This window comes from Eurytemora carolleeae, unplaced genomic scaffold, assembly GCF_000591075.1.
Source record: "Eurytemora carolleeae unplaced genomic scaffold, Eaff_2.0 scaffold733, whole genome shotgun sequence".
NCBI lineage: Eukaryota > Metazoa > Arthropoda > Copepoda > Calanoida > Temoridae > Eurytemora > Eurytemora carolleeae.
In genome coordinates this window covers 154,275-174,437 of record NW_019396767.1, presented here as the reverse complement: position 1 = coordinate 174,437, position 20,163 = coordinate 154,275, and positions in this window count along the sequence as shown.

Sequence of the window (20,163 nt, the reverse complement as noted above, 5' to 3'; positions counted from 1 at the left end):
CTTGAAATAAATGGCATGTAAACTTGAAATAGATGGCACGTAAGCTTTAAATAGATGGCACGTAGACTTGAAATAGATGGCACGTAAACGTGAAATAAATGGCACGTAAAATTGAAATAAATGGCACGTAAAATTGAAATAAATGGCATGTAAACGTGAAATAAATGGCACGTAAAATTGAAATAGATGGCACGTAAACTTGAAATAAATGGCACGTAAACTTGAAATAAATGGCACGTAAACTTGAAATAAATGGCACGTAAGCTTGAAATAGATGGCACGTAAACTTGAAATAAATGGCACGTAAACTTAAAAAAAATGGCACGTAAACTTGAAATAGATGGCACGTAAACTTGAAATAAATGGCACGTAAACTTGAAATAAATGGCACGTAAGCTTGAAATAGATGGCACGTAAACTTGAAATAAATGGCACGTAAACTTGAAATAGATGGCACGTAAACTAGAAATTAATGACGTGTAAACTTGAAATAAATGGCATGTAAACTTGAAATAAATGACACGTAAACTTGAAATAAATGGCATCTAAACTTGAAATAAATGGCATGTAAACTTGAAATTAATTGCACGTAAACTTGAAATAAATGGCACGTAAACTTGAAATAGATGGCACGTAAAATTGAAATAAATGGCACGTAAACTTGAAATAGATGGCACGTAAAATTGAAATAAATGACACGTAAACTTGAAAAAAATGGCACGCTAACTTGAAAAAATGGCACGTAAACTTGAAATAAATGGCACATAAACTTGAAATAGATGGGACGTAAACTTGAAATAAATGGCACATAAACTTGAAATAAATGACGCGTAAACTTGAAAGAAAAGGCATGTAAACTTAAAATAAATGACACGTAAACTTGAAATAAATGGCATGTAAACGTGAAATAAATGACACGTAAACTTGAAATAAATGACACATAAACTTGAAATAAATGGCAAATAAACGTGAAATAAATGGCACCTAAAATTGAAATAAATGGCACCTAAACTTGAAATAAATGACACGTAAACTTGAAATAAATGGCACGTAAACTTGAAATTCATTAAGTGAATAATAATGAATAATTAAGAACAACAGTTTAAAGTGAAAACTATTTGAATAAAAGGGGTCGCGAAGTGTTTTAAAAACTAAACCCTCTCCGGACTTATTTATCTCTGAGACACCTTCATGATAACTTCGGAAGTAACAATACATTTTGTCACATCTACTATTGTTGAGATAAAATATAATTAAACTATAGAAAGAATATAAAAACAACACTCTTCACTCTCAACCAGTCTTTCAATAATTTAATCAATAAAATATTTTCTTTTATTGTTCATATCAACAATTCTTTGTAATGAAACCTTTCATAAAGGAATTGAGTCTTTGGAACAAAATCAAATATTTAAACCTCAATATCTTTAGAACTCGATGTTGTAAACCTTTGATATATCAAACTCAGATTATTTGATCTAACAGAATTCATAGTTTGAAATATCTAAGGTCTGTAACATTGGGTTGGAAAGATATAGTGATTAGAAAATCAGAGTTTGTGGCAAAGACTCAATTCCTTTCTTCTTCATATTCATTGTTATTATTATCAGTTTAAGGCGCTCAACCCCTCTTTCTTCAGTGTTCTCCAACAATAACAAAGTTTCGCGGGGTTTTTTGTTTAAATTTTCACATTTTCAAAAAAAATGCCACCTTTTTTTGCGAGCAAATTTGCTAAGGAATTGAGTCTTTGCCACAGATCTTTATCTTTGCAACTCAAAAGTTGTAGACCTTTGATATTTCAAACTATGACTTCCTGGTATATATATATATAGAATAATTAAAATTTGAAATGTGAAAGGTCTATGCTATTGGGTTGCAAAGATATAGGGATATGAAATTTAGATTTTGTGGGAAAGACTTAATTTTGACTGTCTTTCATCCTTGGAGTCATTGGCGTTTATTGGATACAAACAAACAAACAGACAGGAGGAGGAGGTTTAATAAAGAACTTTAATAAAAACATGAAAATGTCCAGTGAGAACTTAAAAATATAGGATGTATTTAAGCTCTATGATTTGACCTCTATATTTCATAAATATTAAAATGTGTCTGACAACAGATTAACTGACCAAGGATATTAAAATGTGTCTGACAACAGATTAACTGACCAGACCAAGCCTCCAAATTTTTCACAATTTGAATTGATTTAAGTTATTTTCGTCCATTAAAAAGTTTCCATCTGAAAAGCTCAAGACAAAACAAAATCTAATATGACCATTTTATAGTTAATTTAATCTTTTGTAATGTCTGAAAATAAAAAAATTGAAATTCCCTCCAAGCTAGAGTTTACATCATAAAACCTAATCATTCTACGAAGCCTTATTGCACGATTTTACATTGATGTCAAACATTCTGAATATAAGTTTAAAATTTTAAAGTTCTCTTAGAGATTATTTCCAGGTTGTATAATAAGGTTGCATATTCTCAATGTGCTCCAATGTACGGAAAATGTCGTCTCCTTAGCATAGATGGATGGAATCTGCATATGACGTCACTCTCGCCACTATAATCGGTGACGTCATTTTATCTATCCATCTTGGGAGACGACATTTTTCGTACATTGGAGCGCATCGAGAGTAAGCAACCTTGTTGTAAAAACTAGGATTATCTAAAGATTTTTAAAAAACTCCTCCTCAACCTGTTTAAACAAGATATTTTCTCTTCCATCTTTACACTTTCTCTTTATATATTGTTTACACTGGAGATAAAGTATTTTTTATATTAAAAAGGAAAATAAATAGAACTAGTGTCTGGGAATGATAGATATGTTATGGTATATTACAAGGTTAATTGATTATATCCTAAAAAATTTTGTTAAACAGAAATAAGAGAAAAAAAGAAAACCCTATTTGAAATTTTCCGCTGTATTTACAAAATTAAACTTAAAACGACTGTCTACATACTACACTCCTGTATGCCGAGTCCATTAGCGCGTGATCCATTCAGGGTTCAGTCATGTGCTTGTTGTCTGTTCTGAACCAATAGAACTAGTATGGCGGTAACATTTGTCTTTCTATCTATCTTATCATCCAATCAGAGTTATAAATCCTTCAATCGGCGCTATCAGTAAATGGAAATATTTACTGCTAATAAAACTATGGTGATGATATGACGCACGTTGTGAATCTGGAGTGACTCTAATATAGAGTTTCAAGAAGAATTAAGGATAAACATTACTTTTAACTTTCGTTTCAGGGTTCTCATGATTTGTTGCCTGAAGGTGACAATTTATTATATTGCTAATGTTTTTAATTTATTATATTGCTAATGTTTTTAATTTATTATATTGCTAATGTTTTTAACTTATTATATTGCTAATGTTTTTAATTTATTATATTGCTAATGTTTTTAATTTATTATATTGCTAATGTTTTTAATTTATTATATTGCCAATGTTTTTAATTCATTATATTGCTAATGTTTTTAACTTATTATATTGCTAATGTTTTTAACTTATCATATTGCTAATGTTTTCAATTTATTATATTGCTAATGTTTTTAACTTATTATATTGCTAATGTTTTTAAATGATATTTATACTCGGATTTGATATACATAAACTGGAATATAGAACAAAATAAAAAATCTATTGAAAACGTTTTTTAGAAGAATTTTCACAACAAAATTTCTGTCTCTCATACAGTTAGAACCAGAAAACTGTGGAATAGGAAGATGAAATTAAAGTAATACAAGGTGTATTTGATGACGTTACACAGCAAATAGTTTTACTAGTGACTTATAAGATCACTTATTCAGTGAAATGAATTTGTTTACACTGAACAATTGCTGTCGTCTTTCTGTTCCGGAGTTTTCTGATTCTCACTGTAATTCAAGATATCGTTTACTCGAACTGTTTTTACCCGATTTAATTATGATTTAAAAAGTGTATATTCCAGTGAAGTGTACAGTTGTATCAGTGAAATCTGACAGGAATAAATGTAACCTTTAACACTATGGAACTATTAAAAGGGACTGTAAAGGATAAATGAGAGGGGGTATAGGATGAAACCGGAGAATCTCAGGCGTTAAGCGATACATATAAAACATCTATCTGATGTTCCTGTCTCGAGAATTGTTATAAAACTGTGTCAAATTTATACGAAAATTCATAAATATGCAATTTTGTAAAAAAGTTGTAGTATTGAACAGATCATATTCAACAAATACGAAACCAATCTGAAAACGACAATATCCCAAAGGAGCCTGAGAATCTCAGGTTTGCTCCTATAATAATTTTTAATTTTATTTTGCATTTTTAATAGATATAATTGATAATATAATTACTCATAGTCTGAATAGTCCGTTTTACGTCACCAGAACTTCAGCCAATGTCAGTGCAGTGTCGTTGTTCCAGACGTAAATCACGTGACCAGTATTCTGCCCAGCCCTGAAGTGACGTAAACAGGAACATAAGATAGATGTCTTTTCGGTATCGTTCAACTCCTCAGATTCTCAGGTTTCAGCCTATACCCCCTTTCATTTTCCTTTACAGTCACTTTAAAGGAAGTATATTTCCAAAAGAGGAACGATTAATACAAGAACAGTAGTTTAGTAGGGGGGATGCATGCGTATGGGAGAATTACAGGGATTGGAAAGGGAAAATTTCAGAAATCTCAAAATGCTCAAAATATACGAAATGCACAGGGTTTGCTGCCCTGTTGGAACAGTGGCCGAATTTAAATAATTTGAGAGGTGGTTTAAATTTAAGCCGCGGTTTAAATATGGTTGGTTCCACTTAAAATTGTATCAAATGTTTCAAGATTTAAGCCGGCGCTTAATTTAAACCGGGTTTTGACGGATTTAAACCGCGGCTCAAATTCTTTAAATTCCATCTCGGGAAACATTAAATGCTTAGGGGGTTGCTTAGGTACACCACGCCTTTATCTTAAAGAAGATTTAGGACAAAAACATACATATGTCCTTAAAACTAGATTTGGTTCAATAGACTCAAGTTTAGGTACAATGATTTTGAAACGTAGCAATAGTGCAGTGTATATGCAAATGCACATGATACGTCACCATTGAAATTAATTAGCTGATTGTTAAGCCACTGCTAAAACTATTTGCTTTTAATCATAAAAACAATTAAAATTAGTTACATGTCGTCCTCCTATTCCACAGTGTTATGGGTACCACTGTAAAACTCTAAAATAAAGGTCCTGTAAACAACTAAACTATCAACCTGATTTTCTGGAGAAATAAACAAACCATTCAGAATAAAAAGAATATTTTGCAGCAAAGAATTAAAGATAAATTTGCAAATGTAAGAAAAGTTTCTAATGGATGAAATCCAACTATTTGATGGATTAAACCAATCAAGAAGGATTCAGGAATACCTGAAATGATTCAGGAAAATTGTTAATTTTTTTTTTAAATTACCATACTTAAAACTTTAAAGTCCCTGAAAATATCATGATGATCTTCTATTAATTCCTATCAAGTTAAAAAAAATTCTGGGACTAGATTTGAAGAATAGCAATTAGCAAGAGTAGTTCAACCTAGTCTCTTGTATGCCGGGTCAAGCTGAAGGGACTGGTTCAATTTAGTCGATCAACGTAGTTAAACTATTTCTCCTATTCATACAATCTGGTTCCAGGGAACTATAACAAAAAATCAGAGAAAAATTGTTAGTGTAAATCTGCCCCAAATCATAAGTAATGAAACAAATACTTCGTATTATGAATAACATTTTAAGTGACAAAATTTATTAGACAGAAATTTCCCGTTTATGTAAGTAAGCTTTGGTAAGATTTAGACCATATCTGTAATGATATTTTTCGCGTATATTAATGTGATCAAGCTTTGGAATAGAATTTTTGGAAAAAATATTTTTCCATTTGGTTCACGCTAATCTAGTTTTTCTTTTTTTACTTACGCACACTTATGTATATTAAATATTTGATTCACGGCAAACTGAAAGATCGTGCATGAAGGATTGAAATCTTGTACATGTTATAAATTATAACTCCTCTTACTGAAGAGATTTGAGATTTGAAAAAGGAATTGAGTCTTTGTCACAAACTCGAATTTTCTAATCCCTATATCTTTGCAACATGCCTGTGTAAATCTTTGATATTTCAAACTTAGATTATTTTATCTTACAGAATTCATAGTTTGAATTATCTCAGGTCTACGACATTGGGATGCAAAGATATGGGATTAGAAAATCAGAGTTTGTGGCAACAACTCAATTCCTTTCCTTGAGGAGCTACAAGGTCACAAAAACATGCCAATAATGATCGCACAAATTTGACCTTTTGTCTAGTTTAGTGTAGTGTGGATAAGTAAAGGTTATAATTGCTAAATCCCACGTTTTCCCCAAATAATCGAAATTCCTGTAAAATCCTCTGATTTTGACACAATGTTGTAATTGATGAGAATTTGAAGTAAATAAAATATTTTGAAATAAACTACAATTTATTATTTCTAATCTGATTTAAAGAAATTGCTGACGCAATTTTTTATCGAACCTCCATTTACAGAATGGGATGATTCACAAAACCTTTGTCTTATCATCAACGGTGAAGAAATCTGTGTATTTGTGCGAAAAAATAAGCATAAGCTAAACTAGCAAACTGTGCGGTTAGGAGGTAATATTCTTATCTTGTGCCTTACTATTGCAGTTTTACAGAGAGAAATCATTTTACACATGTATCTTGTACCAATCAAACTATATAAGCAACAAAACAAAACAAAATAGTTTGTGTGAAATACTTGAATTTGTATGCTTTGCATAAATGTTTACAAGAAAACAAGTTAAGTAATTCACTTTAGTTTCAGTTTCAGTAAATATTTCCATTACCGATTGAAGGATTCATAACTCTGATTGGATGATGAGATAGATAGAAAGATAGATGTTACCGCCATACTATTTCTATTGGTTCAGAATAGACAACAAACACATGACTAAACCCTGATTGGATCAGGCGCTAATGGACTCGGCATACAGGAGTGAATTGTTGAACTTGATGGATTCTATACTATAAATAGATATATCTTCACGTTTGGTTGGTTTAACCATAAAAGGGGGAAAAATACAGCAACCGGAGATCAAAATGCGGAGTCTTGGAGACGTGGCAAGAGGCACGGAGACGGTGTTGCGGGGCTTGGAGGTGATTTTGCGTATCAGGAGGCTCTAAAGATTATTTCACGGAGCTTATGGCGGCGCTGCACCCGATCCTACACGGTAGCGTAAACTGTACACTGTACAGTGTGAGTTCAATGAAGCTGAATTGACATATTTTATTTGCGTCTACCAATCGTATATTTAAGGTTAAGATATGAAGTTTAAAAGTTATTTTTTTTTACATATTGTTTTAGCTATCTTGCTCCTTTTTAAACCTGTTCAGAAAGAGAAGGTGGTGTATGAATGAAGATATTAGCAATTATCTTCTAACTCTCAGCTATTCTTGCTAAATCTAGAATTATTGGATTTATTTCCAGGGAAATTGGAGGAAAAAAAGAAAATAGAATGAAAAAAAAACAGTTTTACTTTAATTTTTTAATCAATAACAGATGTACAGATTCAGATAATCAAATAGATTGTCAAGTACAATAGATGACAACGTAGAATTTGTAGGCGTCATACCTTATAGAAATCCAACGTATGGACCCGCTACATAAAGCAACATGGCGTATTTTCCGGGAGAACATTTTTTATATTTTTGAAAAATTAAATTATCAGTATAAAGTAAATATAATTTTCATAAAATCCTTTTATTTTAATGGTAAAACGAAATTTTATGAAATCATATTAGCATTACTGGATAACTTTTTTTTATACTTTTAAGAATTTTTTCCAAACCTAAAATGTATGTATTAAACTATTTTGCTCTATGTCTAGGTTATGTTAAAAAAATAGAAATTATGCTTATGATAATGATAAGCTACAATATTTTACAAAAACGTTTAATTTTCCAAAAATATAAAAAAATGTTCTCCCGGAAAATACGCCATGTTGCCATACGTAGCGGGTCCATACGTTGGATTTCTATAAGGTTTGACGCCGAATTTGTACACTCTCAGTACAGCTGTACGCCACAAGTATCAACTCAGTTTTTGTGTCCGACAAAATCATTAATAATAATGATAAATTTAGAATAAAGTGCTTATCTTAATAATCTTACAGTGAAACAAGTGCAATTATATGTGTTCTTTATTTTCTGTTTTTACACTTTTTTATTGAATCTTGGAAAACATTTCAATTATTGAGAGAAAATTTTATTTTCCTTGTTATATTTGACACTTGTGACGTCTTGTATCATTGGTCCATTTCTCTGTTGCCACCTACTGTACTTGATAATCTATTTGCAGATAATGAATAAAGTTCAATTTAAATAAATGGGTTTTTGTATGAAGTTTTTCTTTTGAAAAGGGAGAACCAATTTTTCCCGAGAAAGGTCCACATTAGCTATAGGGTCTTAAAAATACCATATATTAAACCCCGTGTAATGAGCAGATTTTAAAATGTCGTCTACACATTACAGCAAAAATATTATTAAATTTTTCATTACTGACTGGATTAAGTGTTTTTTTCTTTAGAAGACAACGAAGCCAAAAAGATAAAAACTTTATTTGAATTATAACGTGATACTACTGATTCCTTTTAATTCAGATTAAATATTTTCTTAAGAATTCTTTATTTATATTTTGTTTTCTGGATTCAAGAATACATCTACAAAAAATCAGTAATTAAAACAAATAAAAAACTCTCAAATATAAGCAATAAGCAGTTAAAGGAATTAAGGTTTTGTCTACACTTTTCTCAAATTTTCTTATCCCAATGTCTTTGCAACCTGATGGTATAAAACCTTTCATATTTAAAACTGTTAAAGATTAATTTTGTTTCATTCAGTCTGTTAAAGTTTATTATTGTATCATTTAGTCTGTTAAAGTTTAATATTGTATTATTTATTCTGTTAAAAATTAGTATTTTATCATTTAGTCTGTTAAAGATTAATATTGTTTCATTTAGTCTGTTAAAGTTTAGTATTGTATCATTTAGTCTGATACAAATTAGTATTGTATTATTTAGTCTGTTAAAGATTAATATTGTATTATTTATTATGTTAAAGATTAATATTGTATCATTTATTCTACTAAAGATTAGTATTGTATTATTCAGTTTGATACAAATAAGTATTGTATCATTTAGTCTGTTAAATATTAGTATTGTATTATTTAGTCTTATACAAATTAGTATTGTATTATTTATTCTGTAAAAGATTAATAATGTATCATTTATTCTGCTAAAGATTAGTATTGTATTATTTAGTTTGATACAAAATAGTATTGTATTATTTATTCTATTAAAGATCAATATAATTTAGTTTGTTAAAAGTGTCCGCATTGGATATCGAGATGTAGTGTACAAGATTAACAATATCCATACAAAAGTTCTGCTCTCAGTTGCACTGATTAGAACAAAATGTTTTTAATTTGGTTTAATCTCTTGTAACAAAATCCTAGGTGAAGTGAGTTCCATGTAAATAGATTTTGCTTTAAATACTGTAGTTACAGTATTTAGAAAGTGTTGTGAACAAAGTTTGAAGAAATTGAATGAAAAATCGAAATGCAATGTTTTGAATAATTGAAAAGCTAGAGGAACAAAACTTTAAATTGATCCATACTTAAATATTTGATTCGAGGAGGAAATAGCTCCCCCCCACCCAACTATTTCTATTGGTTCAGAATAGACAACAAACACATGACTAAACCCTGATTGGATCAGGCGCTAATGGACTCGGCATACAGGAGTGAATTGTTGAACTTGATGGATTCTATACTATAAATAGATATATCTTCACGTTTGGTTGGTTTAACCATATGGGGGGGGGGTATATCGTTATCCCCAATTCGTAAAATTTACGATGAACGATTATTTTATTTTTTTTTTAAATCTTTAGATTTAAAAAAAAGTATCAAATTTTACATTAATGTTATGCTTTTTTCCTTATATCAGGATTTGTTTATTCTCTGTAAGATAAATCCATTTATAGTTTTTGATCGAACCACAGTATCTGTTATCCTATTCTCTTTGCTTTGTCTGTTATCTTTTCTTTTGTAGATTAAACTTCAAAGGTTTTGTCTGAACCACGCTTTTATTTATTTTCTAGAGAAAAATCAATCTATAGAGAATATTTAGAATACATTTTACCTCATACAGGTTTATATTCTCACAATATTTAGGTTGATGTTAGAATATATTTTACCTCATACAGGTTTATATTCTCACAATACTTAGGTTGATGTTTGAATATATTTTACCTCATGCAGGTTTATATTCTCACAATATTTAGTCTCTGCCTTACTCTTGTTCTTTTCTTATTTTTGTTATCGTTACATTTATTTTTATTTTTGTCCTAATCTTATTCTTATTTTTAATTTTTACCCTATCTTATTAATATTATTTCTCTATTTAAGTCTTATTTTGTCCTATCATACTTTAATTCTAGTACAATTTTGTCTTGTTTTTGTCCAAGTTCACTTATTTTGTTCTTGGTTTTGTCCTTTTATATTTGTCATATCTTATTCTTATTCTTGTCCTTTTTTATACTTATTTTTGTCCTATTTTAATATTATTTTCTTGGCCTATTTTCTTCTTATTATCATTCCTGTCCTATTTTATTCTTTATTGGTCCTATTTTATTCTAAATCTTGTCCTATTTCAATATTATTTTCTTGGCCTATTTTCTTCTTATTATCATTTCTGTTCTATTTTATTCTTTAATGGTTCTATTTTATTCTTAATCTTGTCCTATTTTAATATTATTTTTTGTTTGCCTATTTTTTCTTATTATTATTCTAGTCATGTTTATTTTTATAATTGATCCCATTTTATTCTTAATCTAGTTTTTAACAGTGAGAATAAGTGATATTTATCTAAGTAAAATTATTGTACACTTTTCTAGAGTATTTAAAGGTGGTTTTGAAACAAAACTGTATAAGATTGTTGCTCGGATGCAGAAATGATGTGGTTGGTCGTGTTAAGATTTTAAGTAGGACAGAACAGGTGAAATTGTCTTGAACAGTTGAAATCAAATCATTTTCATAAAATTTAAAGGGACAGTTCACTTATTTGGGTAATTTCATGGTAAACTAAACACCCTATTCGCTGTTGATTGGTCCCTCTCGATGACACTATAATTATTTATTATAAATATTAATTATTCCTTAATTTAAAAAAAAGTTTTATTTAACACAACTATAAAGCTAAAAGCATCTCTTTTTAGCTTTAGTTTTTAAGAAGTAAGAACTACTGTGTATATTAAGAAGTAAGAACTGCTGTGTATTTTAAGAAGTAAGAACTGCTGTGTATTTTAAGAAGTAAGAACTACTGTGTATTTTAAGAAGTAAGAATTACTGTGTATATTAAGAAGTAAGAATTACTGTGTATATTAAGAAGTAAGAACTACTGTGTATATTAAGAAGTAAGAACTACTGTGTATATTAAGAAGAAAGAACTACTGTGTATATTAAGAAGTAAGAACTGCTGTGTATATTAAGAAGTAAGAACTACTGTGTATATTAAGAAGAAAGAACTACTGTGTATTTTAAGAAGTAAGAACTACTGTGTATATTAAGAAGTAATAACTGCTGTGTATATCAAGAAGTAAGAACTACTGTGTATATTAAGAACAAAGAACTACTGTGTATATTAAGAAGTAAGAACTACTGTGTATATTAAGAAGTAAGAACTACTGTGTATATTAAGAAGTAAGAATTACTGTGTATATTAAGAAGTAAGAACTACTGTGTATATTAAGAAGAAAGAACTACTGTGTATTTTAAGAAGTAAGAACTACTGTGTATTTTAAGAAGTAAGAACTACTGTATATTTTAAGAAGTAAGAACTACTGTGAATATTAAGAAGTAAGAACTACTATGTATATTAAGAAGAAAGAACTACTGTGTATTTTAAGAAGTAAGAACTACTGTGTATTTTAAGAAGTAAGAAATGATGTGTATTTTAAGAAGTAAGAACTATTGTCTATATTAAGAAGTAAGAACTACTGTGTATTTTAAGAAGTAAGAATTGCTGTGTATTTTAAGAAGTAAGAACTAATGTGTATTTTAAGAAGTAAGAACTACTGTGTATTTTAAGAAGTAAGAACTACTGTGTATTTTAAGAAGTAAGAACTACTGTGTATTTTAAGAAGTAAGAATTGCTGTGTATATTAAGAAGTAAGAACTATTGTCTATATTAAGAAGTAAGAACTACTGTGTATTAAAAGAAGTAAGAACTACTGTGTGTTAAGTCTATAGTGTTCCTACTGCACTGGTTTGAGTTCTATCCTGTCCAGAGAGAAGGTCCAAAACTTTTATGAAAAGTAGAAATTTCAATTCTAAAGTTTTGAAACTTCCTTTACTTTGTTTGGATATACAATCAGGGGGAAGTTTATAAAGCAATGTTTAGATTTTAATATGTTTAATATAATATAATGAATCAAGAAGGTCGCGAAGGAAATTAAAGGAAAAGAGAAATTTAAAACTTTGAATCGATCGGTGCTGTTTTGAATTTGAAAATGTAATGAAAATTCTCAATAAACCGTTCTCTCAAAATTTTAGAAGCTATCCTAATTCTTTCTATCAGAAGTAAAAGACGTTGCTCATGCTCATAAGTCTTAATTTTTGAAGCTGTATTGTTTTATAGTTTGTCAATGTATTCTGAAAGGACCCGATGCATAAAAAAAGAATGTCATCATATATTGACAATATTTATTTATTTATTTATTTATTGTATTTATTCGTACACAATTACAATGGTACAATTTAAAAGGGAATGAGATATATAACTTATAAATATAGAATTAATATATAGGCGAAAACAATAAAAAAAAACTTTGTTTGTTTTTACATATATCGTCAATAATTTCAACTATTTCATCATTAAATCCGTTGAAAACATTTTAATTTGACCGGATTAATAGTAAATCTTTTAACAGTGGAATTCTCCACGCATTTTCTGCCGGATTCGTGTAAATCATGTTTGACTTTACTAGAGACTTGTTCAAGGACATTTATCTACATAGGTTTCATTTGCAATATTAGATAAATTCTTACATAATTTTGTTCTTTGGTCATTTTTGCATAATTCAAACAATAGACGGATGCTGAGCTTGGGACTTTTAAACATAGATTCACAAAATGATACAAAGCGGCTACACATCATAGTTTTTAAATGAATTTGTTTCGAAAGGAGTTGAGTCTTTGCCACAACCTTCATTTTTCTAATCCCTATATCTGTGCAACTTGATGGCTTACAAACTTAGATAATTTGATCTAACAGAAGTTAGAGTTTGAAATATTTAAGGTCTACGACATTTGGTTGCAGAGATATTGGGATTATAAAATCAGAGTTTGTGGCAATAAAATATCTTTGAGTTTTACGAGGCAAACCAAATAAAATACGAATAGCAGTATTCCAAGAAGTATAAAATTTTACAGTGTTAACAAAAAAAATCCCATAAATTGGAACCATATAGACTAGATGCATATATGTTATAAAGCTTAACTTATAAAGCTTGTAGGTTCAGAAAAATGAAATTCTTGATTCAAATTATTGATAAACACTTCGCACGTTTCAAATTACAATCTCTGGACATCGAATTATCAGATTGAAATAGATTTCCAAGGTGTTTAAATTCATCAACATATGGTAATGGAACCAACCATATTTGAGCCCCGGCTTAAATTTATGCCGCGGCTCAAATTCTTTAAATTTGGCCTCAGGTTTCTTTAATTTAATTTTCACAAATGTTTTGTCTAATTTACATTTGTGCTAAATTTTGTCTAATTAAGGATTATACGTTGTACTAAACCAAGTTTACTAGGTGATAAAACATGGACAACCAGTGCTATTAACATTTTATTCTAGAATAAATATATATTTCTGTATTTATCACAATAATCCTGTATCAGCTAGATACTTGTTAACATACATATTATATATGCAAGAACCTTGTGCAAAAAGTAAGGGGCGCAAAAAAGTATTAAAAGAAACAAAAAATACATTCATTGTTAGTGTTCAGAGTAACTTCCATAGATTCAGAAGTCAGTAACTGTGGTGCCAACCTTGTTAGTAGAAGAATGCGTACCAGAATTACAGAAACTTTGAAATAGAATTTTGATAGTACCAATTGGTTTCAAAGGAGTCGAGTCTAAAATTTTGCAACCTGATGATTTAAACCTTTGATATTACTGCAAAGGCCTACGACATTGTGTTGGAAAGATTATTTGATCTAACAGAATCAATAGTTTGAAATATATAGAGTCTACGACATTGTGTTGGAAAGATTATTTGATCTAACAGAATCAATAGTTTGAAATATCTAGAGTCTACGACATTGTGTTGGAAAGATATGGGGATTAGAAAATCAGAGTTTGTGGCAAAGACATAATCCATTTCTTTATCTGGCTGTTTGTATCTGATAAACGTCCAAACTGCTGAACAGATCAGACCCAAATCTTTTGTTATAGTTACGCACCCAGGGAAGGTTTATGGGCCGTCAAGGTTAAAAATTTCAAACGGAAAAAAATGTCGAAAAATGCGCCGATTTAAATAGAATTTACAGCTCTAAAAAGTATTTATTATGCTCTTGTCCATCCTCACTTTTTATATTGTCTACCAGTTGTAAGCTGTACCAGCCTAAAAAATATTAATTTTCTGAGTCTTATACAAAGAAAATGTATTAGAACAATTGCTAAATCTAGATATAATGCTCATTCTGAACCTCTATTTTATGAATTAAAAATAATCCCTTTCCCGGACCTTATTCTTCATCAAAAACTTTCGTTCATGCACTCCATAGCTTTTAGTTCTTTCTTTATGGATACAGTGTTCCCCAGGAATTTAGATATTGAGATGCACCAATACCCCTTAAGAAATCGAGATCAATGTTTGTTCCTAGATGTAAAAATTTATTTATAAATAGATTTCCTTTGTATTCTTTCACTTCCTGTTGGAATGAACTTGACCCAGCTTTGTCTTGTATTGCTAGTAAAAATGAATTTAAATATAAACTTAAGCAACATTTTCTGGATAGATTATCGAACTTTGAATGCAATCGGCTATTTTGCTATACTTGTTCAACTCTAGTTTCTTAGATTAGATTGGGGTTCCCATGGTCTTTAATATGATCTGTTCATATTTTTTAATACTTGATACATATAATGAATATCATATATATCCTTGTCTGAAGAAATATTCAGCTTATTCTTGATCTCTTATCTTGATCAGAATAACATGTAGTAACAATATTTCTTGATCAAGAACAATCTTTTACATTAGTGAGCCTAAAACTTTTTGTATTTCTGACTGTCAAGATTGACGCTATGTCTCCGCCTCCTGTTCTCCAACCGCCACCGCCGATACTCTTCGCCATTTATGTGCTCCATTAATGCACATTGCACAACGTTTGAATCTAATCATTATTTTTCTGAACCAGGGGAGCTCGTGTGAAAACAGCCTGAGCTATCTTGTAGCTCCCCGGCCACAATTTATATATATATATAATTGTTTAGTCATTTTTATTAATATCAATGTTGTACACTTGTGGCCCAATAAATGATTTGATTTGATTTGATTTGAGTAATCAAGGAAAATTTGAGAATGATTGCAGATCAGTGCGAACCATGATGTGGATGCTCTCACGCAAAAGCCGAGCAGTATTTTGCCAATTACTCCTTTTAAAATGAAGCTAGAAACATGCACGTTGCGATTTTAAGATTAACATGGCTAGTGCTACAAAAAAGTATAAGTGAGGCGGTGAGGTAAAACTAAAGCACAAGGCGTTGCGACACTTTAAATTCGAAGCTTTCTAATATTTGGAACTAAATTTCGTAGTTGTCGAGATATCAGTGAAATGGTGATTAATAGATCAACAGTTAGATGCTAAATCCTTGCGAAGCGCTCTTCTCAGCCTTTCAGGATTAGATAAATAGATAGAAGTAGTTGAACTAGGTGGGGCTGGTTGCACTTTTGATATCCTAGAGAAGTAGTTCAACTTTCTATACTTAGTTCAGCTATTAGTTCTGACCTCAGAATGCAAAATACTGATGGTGTTTTTAGTGGACAAAAGAAGGAATTCAAATATTTAACTCTTTAAGAATACCAATATTGGAAAATATTTGTATATTGCATGAAACCTATCTATTTCAAATTTCATTTTTTTCTTAAATTGTTACAAAAAAATTCTATGTTTTGGACTATCGTCAAAGGAAATAGGAAATCTGAGATATTTTTAGATTTGTGATGATCGAAATCAAGTTGTAGCGTGGAAAACTGATGTGATTTGTGATGAACGAAATCAAGTTGCAGCGTGGAAAACTGATATGATAAGCCGAAAAATTGGCGCAAAGAGCACTAACAGAATAAAAGATAAGGGAGAATAAATTCCCTCTTCCCTACACACCTCTATAAAAACTAAAATAAGGAGTAAAGTACCTTGCTACGGGATATTTCCCACACAGTGATCCAATAAGTTAAAAGCTCTCACTCAAAAATCAATAAAATTTTGCAAAATAATTCTTAGAAATTATAGTTAAAAACAATTCCTATATAGTACAACAATGTACATGTCTTGGGCTATAAAAAGTATCAGTAAGTTAGTAAGATAAAATTAAAGGCCAAGGCATTGTGACACTTTAAACTTGTTTTGAAATCCATACTTTTTATAGCAGCCTGGATCTATGTGCACATTTAATGGATAATATAACCGGAGAAACAAATTCTAGTATTTGTCTTCTTTATCCTGCCCTAGTTTATATATTTCTTTATCCTAGTTTATATATTTCTTTATCCTAGTTTATATATTTCTTTATCCTAGTTTATATATTTCTTTATACTAGTNAAACTAAGAAAAAGAAATATATAAACTAGGAAAAAGAAATATATAAACTAGGAAAAAGAAATATATAAACTAGGATAAAGAAATATATTAACTAAGAAAAAGAAATATACTAACTAAGAAAAGAAATATTTAAACTAGGATAAAGAAATATATAAACTAAGAAAAAGAAATATATAAACTAGGAAAAAGAAATATATAAACTAGGAAAAAGAAATATATAAACTAGGATAAAGAAATATATTAACTAAGAAAAAGAAATATATAATCTAAAAGAAAGAAATACATTAACTAGGAAAAAGAAATATATAAACTAAGAAAAAGATATATATTAACTAGGATAAAGAAATATATTAACTAAGAAAAATAAATATATAAACTAAAAGAAAGAAATACATTAACTAGGAAAAAGAAATACATTAACTAAGAAAAAGAAATATATTAACTCGGAGACAAGGTTTAAAGGGAATGTCTACCTAGAATGTTGTGTATAAATGATGATTTGAAAAGAATGATAAAAACTCTGAAAACAAGGCTTTTAGGGAGATTGGCGACCCTCTTCCAGTAAATTTTCTAGAAATCAAATGTTGTTGAAAGCAGCCATTTCTTCTTCCTAGTTGTAAAACTCAAAATGTTGTGGATATTTCTGTTGAATCTGAAACTACCTTTTCAAAATTAATAAATCGACATTTATTTCCTGGCAAAAAATTTCAACTTCCACCAGCCATGAACCTTCACTGTAAATTGTTTTTAAAAAATTGGGGCTGATCGGCTCAACCGTTTTGATGTTTATTGGCCGGATACAAACAAATGGACTGATAGACAGGCAAGGTATATATGAAGATATGAAAATAAAATATTCGCTTAATATGAATTTATTTATTTCTCGACGTATGGAGGAAGGTTTCCTAATTTACATAAACAAAATCTTACTGTTTTCAAGATTTCAGATTAAATAATATTTTGATTTTAAAATATTTATATTTTGCATACACTATGCATTGCAATATGCATACTTCTATTTTCCAATATTTGAAAATGATGTATTCATATTATTTTTAAAAATGTTAAAAAAAAATCCAAATACTTTCATTACTTTCTGGATGATAGATGATAAAGCTCTATGGATATATAGTGATGATAAAGCTCTATGGATATATGTAGTGATGATATAGCTCTATGGATATATGTAGTGATGATATAGCTCTATGGATATATGTAGTGATGATATGTATTGATTGATACAGCTCTAAGGATGTTTTATGCTGATATAGCTCTAAGGGTGTAGACATGCTGATAAACCTCTATTGGCGTAGGCATACTGATATAGCTCTATGGATGTAGGCATACTGATAAACCTCTATGGACGTAGGCATACTGATATAGCTCTATGGATGTAGACATGCTGATATAGCTCTATGGATGTAGGCATACTGATATAGCTCTAAGGATGTAGACATTATGATAAAGCTCTAAGGGTGTAGACATTATGATAAAGCTCTAAGGGTGTAGACATTATGATAAAGCTCTAAGGGTGTAGACATTATGATAAAGCTCTAAGGGTGTAGACATTATGATAAAGCTCTAAGGGTGTAGACATTATGATAAAGCTCTAAGGGTGTAGACATTATGATAAAGCTCTAAGGGTGTAGACATTATGATAAAGCTCTAAGGGTGTAGACATTATGATAAAGCTCTAAGAATGTAGGCATGCCGATAAACCTCTATGGGTGTAGGGATACTGATAAACCTCTATGGGCGTAGGCATACTGATATAGCTCTATGGATGTAGACATACTGATAAACCTCTATGGATGTAGACATACTGATATAGCTCTATGGATGTAGACATGCTGATATAGCTCATGGATGTAGGCATGCTTATAAAGCTCTGTGGATGTAGGCATGCTGATAAACCTCTATGGGCGTAGGCATACTGATATAGCCCTAGGGATGTAGGCATGCTGATATAGCTCTATGGGTGTAGGGATACTGATAACACCTCTATGGGCGTAGGCATACTGATATAGCTCTATGGATGTAGACATGCTGATATAGCTCTATGGATGTAGGCATGCTGATAAAACTCTGTGGATGTAGGCATGCTGATATAGCCCTAAGGATGTAGGCATGCTGATAAAGCTCTATGGATGTAGGCATGCTGATAAAGCTCTGTGGATGTAGGCATGCTGATATAGCTCTATGGATGTAGGCATGCTGATAACGCTCTATGGGTGTAGACATGCTGATATAGCTGTATTGGTGTAGGCATGCTGATATAGCTCTAAGGATGTAGGCATGCTGATATAGCTCTATGGGTGTAGGGATACTGATATAGCTCTAAGGATGTAGGCATGCTGATAATGCTCTATGGGCGTAGGGATGCTGATATAGCTCTATGGGTGTAGGAAGCTGATATAGCTCTAAAGATGTTTCTAATTATTAATGGTAAGGCTTTATAGATGAATAGATTTGTACTGCATAGCATTTACTGCATCTTGTTTATTATGTTTACAATAGGGTTTATGCAATATGAATACAATGCACTTATTAGAGGGTTCAAACTGCATAGTACTCCCCCACTCCTATCCCTTCCTATACCAGACCGATATATAGTTCCCCTCCTCCCCCCTCTCATATCCCTTCCTATACCAAACCGGTATATAGTTCCTCTCCCCCCCCTATCCCTTCCTATACCAGACCAGGTTGGTTATCAGGGCCCTGATAACCAACCTTGAACCTGCTCAGAACCTTGATAGCCAACCTTGAACCTGCTCAGGACCCTTATTCCCAACCTTGAACCTGCTCAGAACCCTTATACCTAATCTTGAACCTACTCAGAACTCTTTTACCCAACCTTGAACCTGCTCAGGACCCTGATAACCAACCTTGAACCTGCGCAGGACCATGATACCCAACCTCGAACCTGTTCACGATCCGGACACTTAACCTTGAACATGCTCACGACTCTAATACTCAAACTTGAACCTGCTCAGGATCCTTATACCCAACCTTGAACCTGCTCAGGACCTATTTACCCAACATTGAACCTACTCAGGACCCTGATACCCAACCTTTAACCTACTCAGGACCCTGATATCCAGTCTTGAACCTGCTCAGGACCCTGATATCCAGCCTTGAACCTGCTCAGGACCCTGATATCCAGCCTTGAACCTACTCAGGACCCTGATATCCAGCCTTGAACCTACTCAGGACCCTGATATCCAGCCTTGAACCTACTCAGGACCCTGATATC